General features: G+C 40.1%; 1 protein-coding gene and 16 non-coding genes across 23 annotated transcripts in view; 16 read left to right on the forward strand and 1 right to left on the reverse strand.

Moving 5' to 3' along the window:
• Nucleotides 1-12,006, reverse strand: part of LOC101163356 (ATP-dependent 6-phosphofructokinase, platelet type) — a 93,548-nt gene that overhangs the window by 26,455 nt on the left and 55,087 nt on the right. The window lies entirely within an intron of this gene.
• Nucleotides 301-390, forward strand: trnar-ucu (transfer RNA arginine (anticodon UCU)). The gene is given in 2 exon segments: nucleotides 301-337; nucleotides 355-390. It is a non-coding gene; the product is annotated as a tRNA-Arg (tRNA).
• Nucleotides 970-1,059, forward strand: trnar-ucu (transfer RNA arginine (anticodon UCU)). Its single transcript is given in 2 exon segments — nucleotides 970-1,006; nucleotides 1,024-1,059. It is a non-coding gene; the product is annotated as a tRNA-Arg (tRNA).
• On the forward strand, nucleotides 2,298-2,387 carry trnar-ucu (transfer RNA arginine (anticodon UCU)). Its single transcript is given in 2 exon segments — nucleotides 2,298-2,334; nucleotides 2,352-2,387. It is a non-coding gene; the product is annotated as a tRNA-Arg (tRNA).
• On the forward strand, nucleotides 2,967-3,056 carry trnar-ucu (transfer RNA arginine (anticodon UCU)). The gene is given in 2 exon segments: nucleotides 2,967-3,003; nucleotides 3,021-3,056. It is a non-coding gene; the product is annotated as a tRNA-Arg (tRNA).
• trnar-ucu (transfer RNA arginine (anticodon UCU)) lies at nucleotides 3,637-3,726 on the forward strand. The gene is given in 2 exon segments: nucleotides 3,637-3,673; nucleotides 3,691-3,726. It is a non-coding gene; the product is annotated as a tRNA-Arg (tRNA).
• trnar-ucu (transfer RNA arginine (anticodon UCU)) lies at nucleotides 4,307-4,396 on the forward strand. The gene is given in 2 exon segments: nucleotides 4,307-4,343; nucleotides 4,361-4,396. It is a non-coding gene; the product is annotated as a tRNA-Arg (tRNA).
• Nucleotides 4,977-5,066, forward strand: trnar-ucu (transfer RNA arginine (anticodon UCU)). Its single transcript is given in 2 exon segments — nucleotides 4,977-5,013; nucleotides 5,031-5,066. It is a non-coding gene; the product is annotated as a tRNA-Arg (tRNA).
• On the forward strand, nucleotides 5,647-5,736 carry trnar-ucu (transfer RNA arginine (anticodon UCU)). Its single transcript is given in 2 exon segments — nucleotides 5,647-5,683; nucleotides 5,701-5,736. It is a non-coding gene; the product is annotated as a tRNA-Arg (tRNA).
• trnar-ucu (transfer RNA arginine (anticodon UCU)) lies at nucleotides 6,317-6,406 on the forward strand. The gene is given in 2 exon segments: nucleotides 6,317-6,353; nucleotides 6,371-6,406. It is a non-coding gene; the product is annotated as a tRNA-Arg (tRNA).
• On the forward strand, nucleotides 6,987-7,076 carry trnar-ucu (transfer RNA arginine (anticodon UCU)). The gene is given in 2 exon segments: nucleotides 6,987-7,023; nucleotides 7,041-7,076. It is a non-coding gene; the product is annotated as a tRNA-Arg (tRNA).
• On the forward strand, nucleotides 7,657-7,746 carry trnar-ucu (transfer RNA arginine (anticodon UCU)). The gene is given in 2 exon segments: nucleotides 7,657-7,693; nucleotides 7,711-7,746. It is a non-coding gene; the product is annotated as a tRNA-Arg (tRNA).
• Nucleotides 8,327-8,416, forward strand: trnar-ucu (transfer RNA arginine (anticodon UCU)). The gene is given in 2 exon segments: nucleotides 8,327-8,363; nucleotides 8,381-8,416. It is a non-coding gene; the product is annotated as a tRNA-Arg (tRNA).
• On the forward strand, nucleotides 8,997-9,086 carry trnar-ucu (transfer RNA arginine (anticodon UCU)). The gene is given in 2 exon segments: nucleotides 8,997-9,033; nucleotides 9,051-9,086. It is a non-coding gene; the product is annotated as a tRNA-Arg (tRNA).
• trnar-ucu (transfer RNA arginine (anticodon UCU)) lies at nucleotides 9,664-9,753 on the forward strand. The gene is given in 2 exon segments: nucleotides 9,664-9,700; nucleotides 9,718-9,753. It is a non-coding gene; the product is annotated as a tRNA-Arg (tRNA).
• trnar-ucu (transfer RNA arginine (anticodon UCU)) lies at nucleotides 11,003-11,092 on the forward strand. The gene is given in 2 exon segments: nucleotides 11,003-11,039; nucleotides 11,057-11,092. It is a non-coding gene; the product is annotated as a tRNA-Arg (tRNA).
• On the forward strand, nucleotides 11,673-11,762 carry trnar-ucu (transfer RNA arginine (anticodon UCU)). The gene is given in 2 exon segments: nucleotides 11,673-11,709; nucleotides 11,727-11,762. It is a non-coding gene; the product is annotated as a tRNA-Arg (tRNA).

The raw sequence follows: 12,006 nt of genomic DNA on the forward strand, positions 1-12,006 counted from the left end.
ATGGACACCAGTGACAATCACAATTCGTTGAAGAAAAAAGGTTTAGCACACCGTCTTGTGGGGTATAGATGACCCAACTCCCAATGTTAAAGAGCCAAGGATAGCACAAGGGATGAGGAAATATGGACACTATGACGTCTTACACTTCTCAATTCGACATTTATTACAGCGAGGAGTTGTTGGCTTTTGATCTCAATGGGAACACAATGTTTGAGATAAACTCATTAAATCTACAATATTGCCGTTCATGTCTGTGTGTTCGGCTTGATAAGGGAGATTTGTTGATTTAACAGTTTTGTGGGCCCTGTGGCGCAATGGATAGCCCATTGGACTTCTAGGTGGATCTTGTAGGTCATTCAAAGGTTGTGGGTTCAAGTCCCACCAGGGTCAGCTTTTACAAAATATTAGACATTTCAAACAACTACATTAACTCCATGTCAAAAACTACTTAAATAGGTGTCAGTTGGACACAATGCTACTAGCTATATGAAGTCCAGGACAGATTATTCACCCACGCCTGCAATCGTGAACATATAAAGCCAACTCTTTGTAACAGCAGCTTTAACAGTATTTTTAACCCTTGTGCTATCCTATGACCCCACCCTTACATTGATGTAATATCCCTACCATGACAAAGTTAGATAAAGGTGAAGAGGATTTCATGTAATCCATGGACACCAGTGACAATCACAATTCGTTGAAGAAAAAAGGTTTAGCACACCGTCTTGTGGGGTATAGATGACCCAACTCCCAATGTTAAAGAGCCAAGGATAGCACAAGGGATGAGGAAGTATGGACACTATGACGTCTTACACTTCTCAATTCGACATTTATTACAGCAAGGAGTTGTTGGCTTTTGATCTCAATGGGAACACAATGTTTGAGATATACTCATTAAATCTACAATATTGCAGTTCATGTCTGTGTGTTCGGCTTGATAAGGGAGATTTGTTGACTACCAGTTTTGTGGGCCCTGTGGCGCAATGGATAGCGCATTGGACTTCTAGGTGGATCTTGTAGGTCATTCAAAGGTTGTGGGTTCAAGTCCCACCAGGGTCACCTTTTACAAAATATTAAACATTTCAAACAACTACATTAACTCCATGTAAAATACTACATAAATAGGTATCATTTGGACACAATGCTACTAGCTATTTGGAATCAAGGACAGATTATTCACCCACGCCTGGAATCATGTACATATTAAGCCAACACTTTGTAACAGCAGCTTTGACAGTGTTTTTAACCCTTGTGCTATCCTATGACCCCGCCCTTACATTGACGTAATATCCCTACCATGACAAAGGTGGATAAAGGTGAAGAGGATTTCATGTAATCCATGGACACCAGTGACAATCAGAATTCGTTGAAGAAAAAAGGTTTAGCACACCGTCTTGTGGGGTATAGATGACCCAACTCCCAATGTTAAAGAGCCAAGGATAGCACAAGGGATAAGGAAGTATGGACACTATGACGTCTTACACTTCTCAATTCGACATTTATTACAGCGAGGAGTTGTTGGCTTTTGATCTCAATGGGAACACAATGTTTGAGATATACTCATTAAATCTACAATATTGAAGTTCATCTCTGTGTGTTCGGCTTGATAAGGGAGATTTGTTGATTACCTAGTTTTGTGGGCCCTGTGGCGCAATGGACTTCTAGGTGGATCTTGTAGGTCATTCAAAGGTTGTGGGTTCAAGTCCCACCAGGGTCACCTTTTACAAAATATTAGACATTTCAAACAATTACATTAACTCCATGTAAAATACTACTTAAATAGGTGTCAGTTGGACACAATGCTACTAGCTATATGAAGTCCAGGACAGATTATTCACCCACGCCTGGAATCGTGAACATATAAAGCCAACTCTTTGTAACAGCAGCTTTAACAGTATTTTTAACCCTTGTGCTATCCTATGACCCCACCCTTACATTGATGTAATATCCCTACCATGACAAAGTTAGATAAAGGTGAAGAGGATTTCATGTAATCCATGGACACCAGTGACAATCAGAATTCGTTGAAGAAAAAAGGTTTAGCACACCGTCTTGTGGGGTATAGATGACCCAACTCCCAATGTTAAAAAGCCAAGGATAGCACAAGGGATGAGGAAGTATGGACACTATGACGTCTTACACTTCTCAATTCGACATTTATTACAGCAAGGAGTTGTTGGCTTTTGATCTCAATGGGAACACAATGTTTGAGATATACTCATTAAATCTACAATTTTGCAGTTCATGTCTGTGTGTTCGGCTTGATAAGGGAAATTTGTTGATTTAACAGTTTTGTGGGCCCTGTGGCGCAATGGATAGCCCATTGGACCTCTAGGTGGATCTTGTAGGTCATTCAAAGGTTGTGGGTTCAAGTCCCACCAGGGTCAGCTTTTACAAAATATTAGACATTTCAAACAATTACATTAACTCCATGTCAAAAACTACTTAAATAGGTGTCAGTTGGACACAATGCTACTAGCTATATGAAGTCCAGGACAGATTATTCACCCACGCCTGGAATCGTGAACATATAAAGCCAACTCTTTGTAACAGCAGCTTTAACAGTATTTTTAACCCTTGTGCTATCCTATGACCCCACCCTTACATTGATGTAATATCCCTACCATGACAAAGTTAGATAAAGGTGAAGAGGATTTCATGTAATCCATGGACACCAGTGACAATCACAATTCGTTGAAGAAAAAAGGTTTAGCACACCGTCTTGTGGGGTATAGATGACCCAACTCCCAATGTTAAAGAGCCAAGGATAGCACAAGGGATGAGGAAGTATGGACACTATGACGTCTTACACTTCTCAATTCGACATTTATTACAGCAAGGAGTTGTTGGCTTTTGATCTCAATGGGAACACAATGTTTGAGATATACTCATTAAATCTACAATATTGCAGTTCATGTCTGTGTGTTCGGCTTGATAAGGGAGATTTGTTGACTACCAGTTTTGTGGGCCCTGTGGCGCAATGGATAGCGCATTGGACTTCTAGGTGGATCTTGTAGGTCATTCAAAGGTTGTGGGTTCAAGTCCCACCAGGGTCAGCTTTTACAAAATATTAGACATTTCAAACAACTACATTAACTCCATGTCAAAAACTACTTAAATAGGTGTCAGTTGGACACAATGCTACTAGCTATTTGGAATCCAGTACAGATTATTCACCCACGCCTGGAACCGTGAACATATAAAGCCAACTCTTTGTAACAGCAGCTTTGACAGTATTTTTAACCCTTGTGCTTTCCTATGACCCCACCCTTACATTGACGTAATATCCCTACCATGACAAAGTTGGATAAAGGTGAAGAGGATTTCATGTAATCCATGGACACCAGTGACAATCACAATTCGTTGAAGTAAAAAGGTTTAGCACACCGTCTTGTGGGGTATAGATGACCCAACTCCCAATGTTAAAGAGCCAAGGATAGCACAAGGGATGAGGAAGTATGGACACTATGATGTCTTACACTTCTCAATTCGACATTTATTACAGCGAGGAGTTGTTGGCTTTTGATCTCAATGGGAACACAATGTTTGAGATATACTCATTAAATCTACAATATTGCAGTTCATCTCTGTGTGTTCGGCTTGATAAGGGAGATTTGTTGATTACCCAGATTTGTGGGCCCTGTGGTGCAATGGATAGCGCATTGGACTTCTAGGTGGATCTTGTAGGTCATTCAAAGGTTGTGGGTTCAAGTCCCACCAGGGTCAGCTTTTACAAAATATTAGACATTTCAAACAACTACATTAACTCCATGTCAAAAACTACTTAAATAGGTGTCAGTTGGACACAATGCTACTAGCTATTTGGAATCCAGTACAGATTATTCACCCACGCCTAGAATCGTGAACATATAAAGCCAACTCTTTGTAACAGCAGATTTAAGAGTATTTTTAACCCTTGTGCCATCCTATGACCCCACCCCCACATTGACGTAATAATCCTACCATGACAAAGTTAGATAAAGGTGAAGAGGATTTTATGTAATCCATGGACACCAGTGACAATCACAATTCGTTGAAGAAAAAAGGTTTAGCACACCGTCTTGTGGGGTATAGATGACCCAACTCCCAATGTTAAAGAGCCAAGGATAGCACAAGGGATGAGGAAGTATGGACACTATGACGTCTTACACTTCTCAATTCGACATTTATTACAGCCAGGAGTTGTTGGCTTTTGATCTCAATGGGAACCCAATGTTTGAGATATACTCATTAAATCTACAACATTGCAGTTCATGTCTGTGTGTTCGGCATGATAAGGGAAATTTGTTGATTTACCAGTTTTGTGGGCCCTGTGGCGCAATGGATAGCGCATTGGACTTCTAGGTGGATCTTGTAGGTCATTCAAAGGTTGTGGGTTCAAGTCCCACCAGGGTCAGCTTTTACAAAATATTAGACATTTCAAACAACTACATTAACTCCATGTCAAATACTACATAAATAGGTGTCAGTTGGACACAATGCTACTAGCTATTTGGAATCCAGGACAGATTATTCACCCACGCCTGGAACCGTGAACATATAAAGCCAACTCTTTGTAACAGCAGCTTTGACAGTATTTTTAACCCTTGTGCTTTCCTATGACCCCACCCTTACATTGACGTAATATCCCTACCATGACAAAGTTGGATAAAGGTGAAGAGGATTTCATGTAATCCATGGACACCAGTGACAATCACAATTCGTTGAAGTAAAAAGGTTTAGCACACCGTCTTGTGGGGTATAGATGACCCAACTCCCAATGTTAAAGAGCCAAGGATAGCACAAGGGATGAGGAAGTATGGACACTATGACGTCTTACACTTCTCAATTCGACATTTATTACAGCGAGGAGTTGTTGGCTTTTGATCTCAATGGGAACACAATGTTTGAGATATACTCATTAAATCTACAATATTGCAGTTCATCTCTGTGTGTTCGGCTTGATAAGGGAGATTTGTTGATTACCCAGATTTGTGGGCCCTGTGGTGCAATGGATAGCGCATTGGACTTCTAGGTGGATCTTGTAGGTCATTCAAAGGTTGTGGGTTCAAGTCCCACCAGGGTCAGCTTTTACAAAATATTAGACATTTCAAACAACTACATTAACTCCATGTCAAAAACTACTTAAATAGGTGTCAGTTGGACACAATGCTACTAGCTATTTGGAATCCAGTACAGATTATTCACCCACGCCTAGAATCGTGAACATATAAAGCCAACTCTTTGTAACAGCAGATTTAGGAGTATTTTTAACCCTTGTGCCATCCTATGACCCCACCCCCACATTGACGTAATAATCCTACCATGACAAAGTTAGATAAAGGTGAAGAGGATTTTATGTAATCCATGGACACCAGTGACAATCACAATTCGTTGAAGAAAAAAGGTTTAGCACACCGTCTTGTGGGGTATAGATGACCCAACTCCCAATGTTAAAGAGCCAAGGATAGCACAAGGGATGAGGAAGTATGGACACTATGACGTCTTACACTTCTCAATTCGACATTTATTACAGCCAGGAGTTGTTGGCTTTTGATCTCAATGGGAACACAATGTTTGAGATATACTCATTAAATCTACAACATTGCAGTTCATGTCTGTGTGTTCGGCATGATAAGGGAAATTTGTTGATTTACCAGTTTTGTGGGCCCTGTGGCGCAATGGATAGCGCATTGGACTTCTAGGTGGATCTTTTAGGTCATTCAAAGGTTGTGGGTTCAAGTCCCACCAGGGTCAGCTTTTACAAAATATTAGACATATCAAACAACTACATTAACTCCATGTAAAATACTACATAAATAGGTATCAGTTGGACACAATGCTACTAGCTATTTGGAATCCAGTACAGATTATTCACCCACGCCTAGAATCGTGAACATATAAAGCCAACTCTTTGTAACAGCAGATTTAAGAGTATTTTTAACCCTTGTGCCATCCTATGACCCCACCCCCACATTGACGTAATAATCCTACCATGACAAAGTTAGATAAAGGTGAAGAGGATTTCATGTAATCCATGGACACCAGTGACAATCACAATTCGTTGAAGAAAAAAGGTTTAGCACACCGTCTTGTGGGGTATAGATGACCCAACTCCCAATGTTAAAGAGCCAAGGATAGCACAAGGGATGAGGAAGTATGGACACTATGACGTCTTACACTTCTCAATTCGACATTTATTACAGCGAGGAGATGTTGGCTTTTGATCTCAATGGGAACACAATGTTTGAAATATACTCATTAAATCTACAATATTGCAGTTCATGTCTGTGTGTTTGGCTTAATAAGGGAGATTTGTTGATTAACCAGTTTTGTGGGCCCTGTGGCGCAATGGATAGCGCATTGGACTTCTAGGTGGATCTTGTAGGTCATTCAAAGGTTGTGGGTTCAAGTCCCACCAGGGTCAGCTTTTACAAAATATTAGACATTTTAAACAATTACATTAACTCCATGTCAAAAACTACTTAAATAGGTGTCAGTTGGACACAATGCTACTAGCTATTTGGAATCCAGTACAGATTATTCACCCATGCCTAGAATCGTGAACATATAAAGCCAACTCTTTGTAACAGCAGATTTAAGAGTATTTTTAACCCTTGTGCCATCCTATGACCCCACCCCCACATTGAAGTAATAATCCTACCATGACAAAGTTAGATAAAGGTGAAGAGGATTTCATGTAATCCATGGACACCAGTGACAATCACAATTCGTTGAAGAAAAAAGGTTTAGCACACCGTCTTGTGGGGTATAGATGACCCAACTCCCAATGTTAAAGAGCCAGGGATAGCACAAGGGATGAGGAAGTATGGACACTATGACGTCTTACACTTCTCAATTCGACATTTATTACAGCCAGGAGTTGTTGGCTTTTGATCTCAATGGGAACACAATGTTTGAGATATACTCATTAAATCTACAACATTGCAGTTCATGTCTGTGTGTTCGGCATGATAAGGGAAATTTGTTGTTTTACCAGTTTTGTGGGCCCTGTGGCGCAATGGATAGCGCATTGGACTTCTAGGTGGATCTTGTAGGTCATTCAAAGGTTGTGGGTTCAAGTCCCACCAGGGTCAGCTTTTACAAAATATTAGACATATCAAACAACTACATTAACTCCATGTAAAATACTACATAAATAGGTATCAGTTGGACACAATGCTACTAGCTATTTGGAATCCAGTACAGATTATTCACCCACGCCTAGAATCGTGAACATATAAAGCCAACTCTTTGTAACAGCAGATTTAAGAGTATTTTTAACCCTTGTGCCATCCTATGACCCCACCCCCACATTGACGTAATAATCCTACCATGACAAAGTTAGATAAAGGTGAAGAGGATTTCATGTAATCCATGGACACCAGTGACAATCACAATTCGTTGAAGAAAAAAGGTTTAGCACACCGTCTTGTGGGGTATAGATGACCCAACTCCCAATGTTAAAGAGCCAGGGATAGCACAAGGGATGAGGAAGTATGGACACTATGACGTCTTACACTTCTCAATTCGACATTTATTACAGCCAGGAGATGTTGGCTTTTGATCTCAATGGGAACACAATGTTTGAAATATACTCATTAAATCTACAATATTGCAGTTCATGTCTGTGTGTTTGGCTTAATAAGGGAGATTTGTTGATTAACCAGTTTTGTGGGCCCTGTGGCGCAATGGATAGCGCATTGGACTTCTAGGTGGATCTTGTAGGTCATTCAAAGGTTGTGGGTTCAAGTCCCACCAGGGTCAGCTTTTACAAAATATTAGACATTTTAAACAATTACATTAACTCCATGTCAAAAACTACTTAAATAGGTGTCAGTTGGACACAATGCTACTAGCTATTTGGAATCCAGTACAGATTATTCACCCATGCCTAGAATCGTGAACATATAAAGCCAACTCTTTGTAACAGCAGATTTAAGAGTATTTTTAACCCTTGTGCCATCCTATGACCCCACCCCCACATTGAAGTAATAATCCTACCATGACAAAGTTAGATAAAGGTGAAGAGGATTTCATGTAATCCATGGACACCAGTGACAATCACAATTCGTTGAAGAAAAAAGGTTTAGCACACCGTCTTGTGGGGTATAGATGACCCAACTCCCAATGTTAAAGAGCCAGGGATAGCACAAGGGATGAGGAAGTATGGACACTATGACGTCTTACACTTCTCAATTCGACATTTATTACAGCCAGGAGTTGTTGGCTTTTGATCTCAATGGGAACACAATGTTTGAGATATACTCATTAAATCTACAACATTGCAGTTCATGTCTGTGTGTTCGGCATGATAAGGGAAATTTGTTGTTTTACCAGTTTTGTGGGCCCTGTGGCGCAATGGATAGCGCATTGGACTTCTAGGTGGATCTTGTAGGTCATTCAAAGGTTGTGGGTTCAAGTCCCACCAGGGTCAGCTTTTACAAAATATTAGACATATCAAACAACTACATTAACTCCATGTCAAATACTACATAAATAGGTATCAGTTGGACACAATGCTACTAGCTATTTGGAATCCAGTACAGATTATTCACCCACGCCTAGAATCGTGAACATATAAAGCCAACTCTTTGTAACAGCAGATTTAAGAGTATTTTTAACCCTTGTGCCATCCTATGACCCCACCCCCACATTGACGTAATAATCCTACCATGACAAAGTTAGATAAACGTGAAGAGGATTTTATGTAATCCATGGACACCAGTGACAATCACAATTCGTTGAAGAAAAAAGGTTTAGCACACCGTCTTGTGGGGTATAGATGACCCAACTCCCAATGTTAAAGAGCCAAGGATAGCACAAGGGATGAGGAAGTATGGAAACTATGACGTCTTACACTTCTCAATTCGACATTTATTACAGCAAGGAGTTGTTGACTTTTGATCTCAATGGGAACACAATGTTTGAGATATACTCATTAAATTTACAATATTGCAGTTCATGTCTGTGTGTTCGGCTTGATAAGGGAAATTTGTTGATTTAACAGTTTTGTGGGCCCTGTGGCGCAATGGATAGCGCGTTGGACTTCTAGGTGGATCTTGTAGGTCATTCAAAGGTTGTGGGTTCAAGTCCCACCGGGGTCAGCTTTTACAAAATATTAGACATTTAAAACTACATTAACTCCATGTCAAAAACTACTTAAATAGGTGTCAGTTGGACACAATGCTACTAGCTATTTGGAATCCAGTACAGATTATTCACCCACGCCTAGAATCGTGAACATATAAAGCCAACTCTTTGTAACAGCAGATTTAAGAGTATTTTTAACCCTTGTGCCATCCTATGACCCCACCCCCACATTGACGTAATAATCCTACCATGACAAAGTTAGATGAAGGTGAAGAGGATTTCATGTAATCCATGGACACCAGTGACAATCACAATTCGTTGAAGAAATAAGGTTTAGCACACCGTCTTGTGGGGTATAGATGACCCAACTCTCAATGTTAAAGAGCCAAGGATAGCACAAGGGATGAGGAAGTATGGACACTATGACGTCTTACACTTCTCAATTCGACATTTATTACAGCGAGGAGATGTTGGCTTTTGATCTCAATGGGAACACAATGTTTGAAATATACTCATTAAATCTACAATATTGCAGTTCATGTCTGTGTGTTTGGCTTGATAAGGGAGATTTGTTGATTAACCAGTTTTGTGGGCCCTGTGGCGCAATGGATAGCGCATTGGACTTCTAGGTGGATCTTGTAGGTCATTCAAAGGTTGTTGGTTCAAGTCCCACCAGGGTCAGCTTTTACAAAATATTAGACATTTCAAACAATTACATTAACTCCATGTCAAAAACTACTTAAATAGGTGTCAGTTGTACACAATGCTACTAGCTATGTGAAGTCCAGGACAGATTATTCACCCACGCCTGGAATCGTGAACATATAAAGCCAACTCTTTGTAACAGCAGCTTTAACAGTATTTTTAACCCTTGTGCTATCCTATGACCCCACCCTTACATTGATGTAATATCCCTACCATGACAAAGTTGGATAAAGGTGAAGAGGATTTCATGTAATCCATGGACACCAGTGACAATCACAATTCGTTGAAGAAAAAAGGTTTAGCACACCGTCTTGTGGGGTATAGATGACCCAACTCCCAATGTTAAAGAGCCAAGGATAGCACAAGGGATGAGGAAGTATGGACACTATGACGTCTTACACTTCTCAATTCGACATTTATTACAGCAAGGAGTTGTTGGCTTTTGATCTCAATGGGAACACAATGTTTGAGATATACTCATTAAATCTACAATATTGCAGTTCATGTCTGTGTGTTCGGCTTGATAAGGGAGATTTGTTGACTACCAGTTTTGTGGGCCCTGTGGCGCAATGGATGGCGCATTGGACTTTTAGGTGGATCTTGTAGGTCATTCAAAGGTTGTGGGTTCAAGTCCCACCAGGGTCACCTTTTACAAAATATTAGACATTTCAAACAACTACATTAACTCCATGTAAAATACTACATAAATAGGTATCAGTTGGACACAATGCTACTAGCTATTTGGAATCCAGGACAGATTATTCACCCACGCCTGGAATCGTGAACATATAAAGCCAACTCTTTGTAACAGCAGATTTGACAGTGTTTTTAACACTTGCGCTATCCTATGACCCCATCCTCACATTGACGTAATATCCCTACCATGACAAAGTTAGATAAAGGTGAAGAGGATTTCATGTAATCCATGGACACCAGTGACAATCACAATTCGTTGAAGAAAAAAGGTTTAGCACACCGTCTTGTGGGGTATAGATGACCCAACTCCCAATGTTAAAGAGCCAAGGATAGCACAAGGGATGAGGAAGTATGGAAACTATGACGTCTTACATTTCTCAATTCGACATTTATTACAGCGAGGAGTTGTTGACTTTTGATCTCAATGGGAACACAATGTTTGAGATATACTCATTAAATTTACAATATTGCAGTTCATGTCTGTGTGTTCGGCTTGATAAGGGAAATTTGTTGATTTAACAGTTTTGTGGGCCCTGTGGCGCAATGGATAGCGCATTGGACTTCTAGGTGGATCTTGTAGGTCATCCAAAGGTTGTGGGTTCAAGTCCCACCAGGGTCAGCTTTTACAAAATATTAGACATTTCAAACAATTACATTAACTCCATGTCAAAAACTACTTAAATAGGTGTCAGTTGGACACAATGCTACTATCTATTTGGAATCCAGTACAGATTATTCACCCACGCCTAGAATCATGAACATATAAAGCCAACTCTTTGTAACAGCAGATTTAAGAGTATTTTTAACCCTTGTGCCATCCTATGACCCCACCCCCACATTGACGTAATAATCCTACCATGACAAAGTTAGATAAAGGTGAAGAGGATTTCATGTAATCCATGGACACCAGTGACAATCACAATTCGTTGAAGAAAAAAGGTTTAGCACACCGTCTTGTGGGGTATAGATGACCCAACTCCCAATGTTAAAGAGCCAAGGATAGCACAAGGGATGAGGAAGTATGGACACTATGACGTCTTACACTTCTCAATTCGACATTTATTACAGCCAGGAGTTGTTGGCTTTTGATCTCAATGGGAACACAATGTTTGAGATATACTCATTAAATCTACAACATTGCAGTTCATGTCTGTGTGTTCAGCATGATAAGGGAAATTTGTTGATTTACCAGTTTTGTGGGCCCTGTGGCGCAATGGATAGCGCATTGGACTTCTAGGTGGATCTTGTAGGTCATTCAAAGGTTGTGGGTTCAAGTCCCACCAGGGTCAGCTATTACAAAATATTAGACATATCAAACAACTACATTAACTCCATGTAAAATACTACATAAATAGGTATCAGTTGGACACAATGCTACTAGCTATTTGGAATCCAGTACAGATTATTCACCCACGCCTAGAATCGTGAACATATAAAGCCAACTCTTTGTAACAGCAGATTTAAGAGTATTTTTAACCCTTGTGCCATCCTATGACCCCACCCCCACATTGACGTAATAATCCTACCATGACA

The sequence above is a fragment of the Oryzias latipes genome, chromosome 17 (genome assembly GCF_053564925.1).
Source record: "Oryzias latipes strain Hd-rR chromosome 17, Olatipes_Hd-rR_3.1".
Taxonomy (NCBI): Eukaryota; Metazoa; Chordata; class Actinopteri; order Beloniformes; family Adrianichthyidae; genus Oryzias; species Oryzias latipes.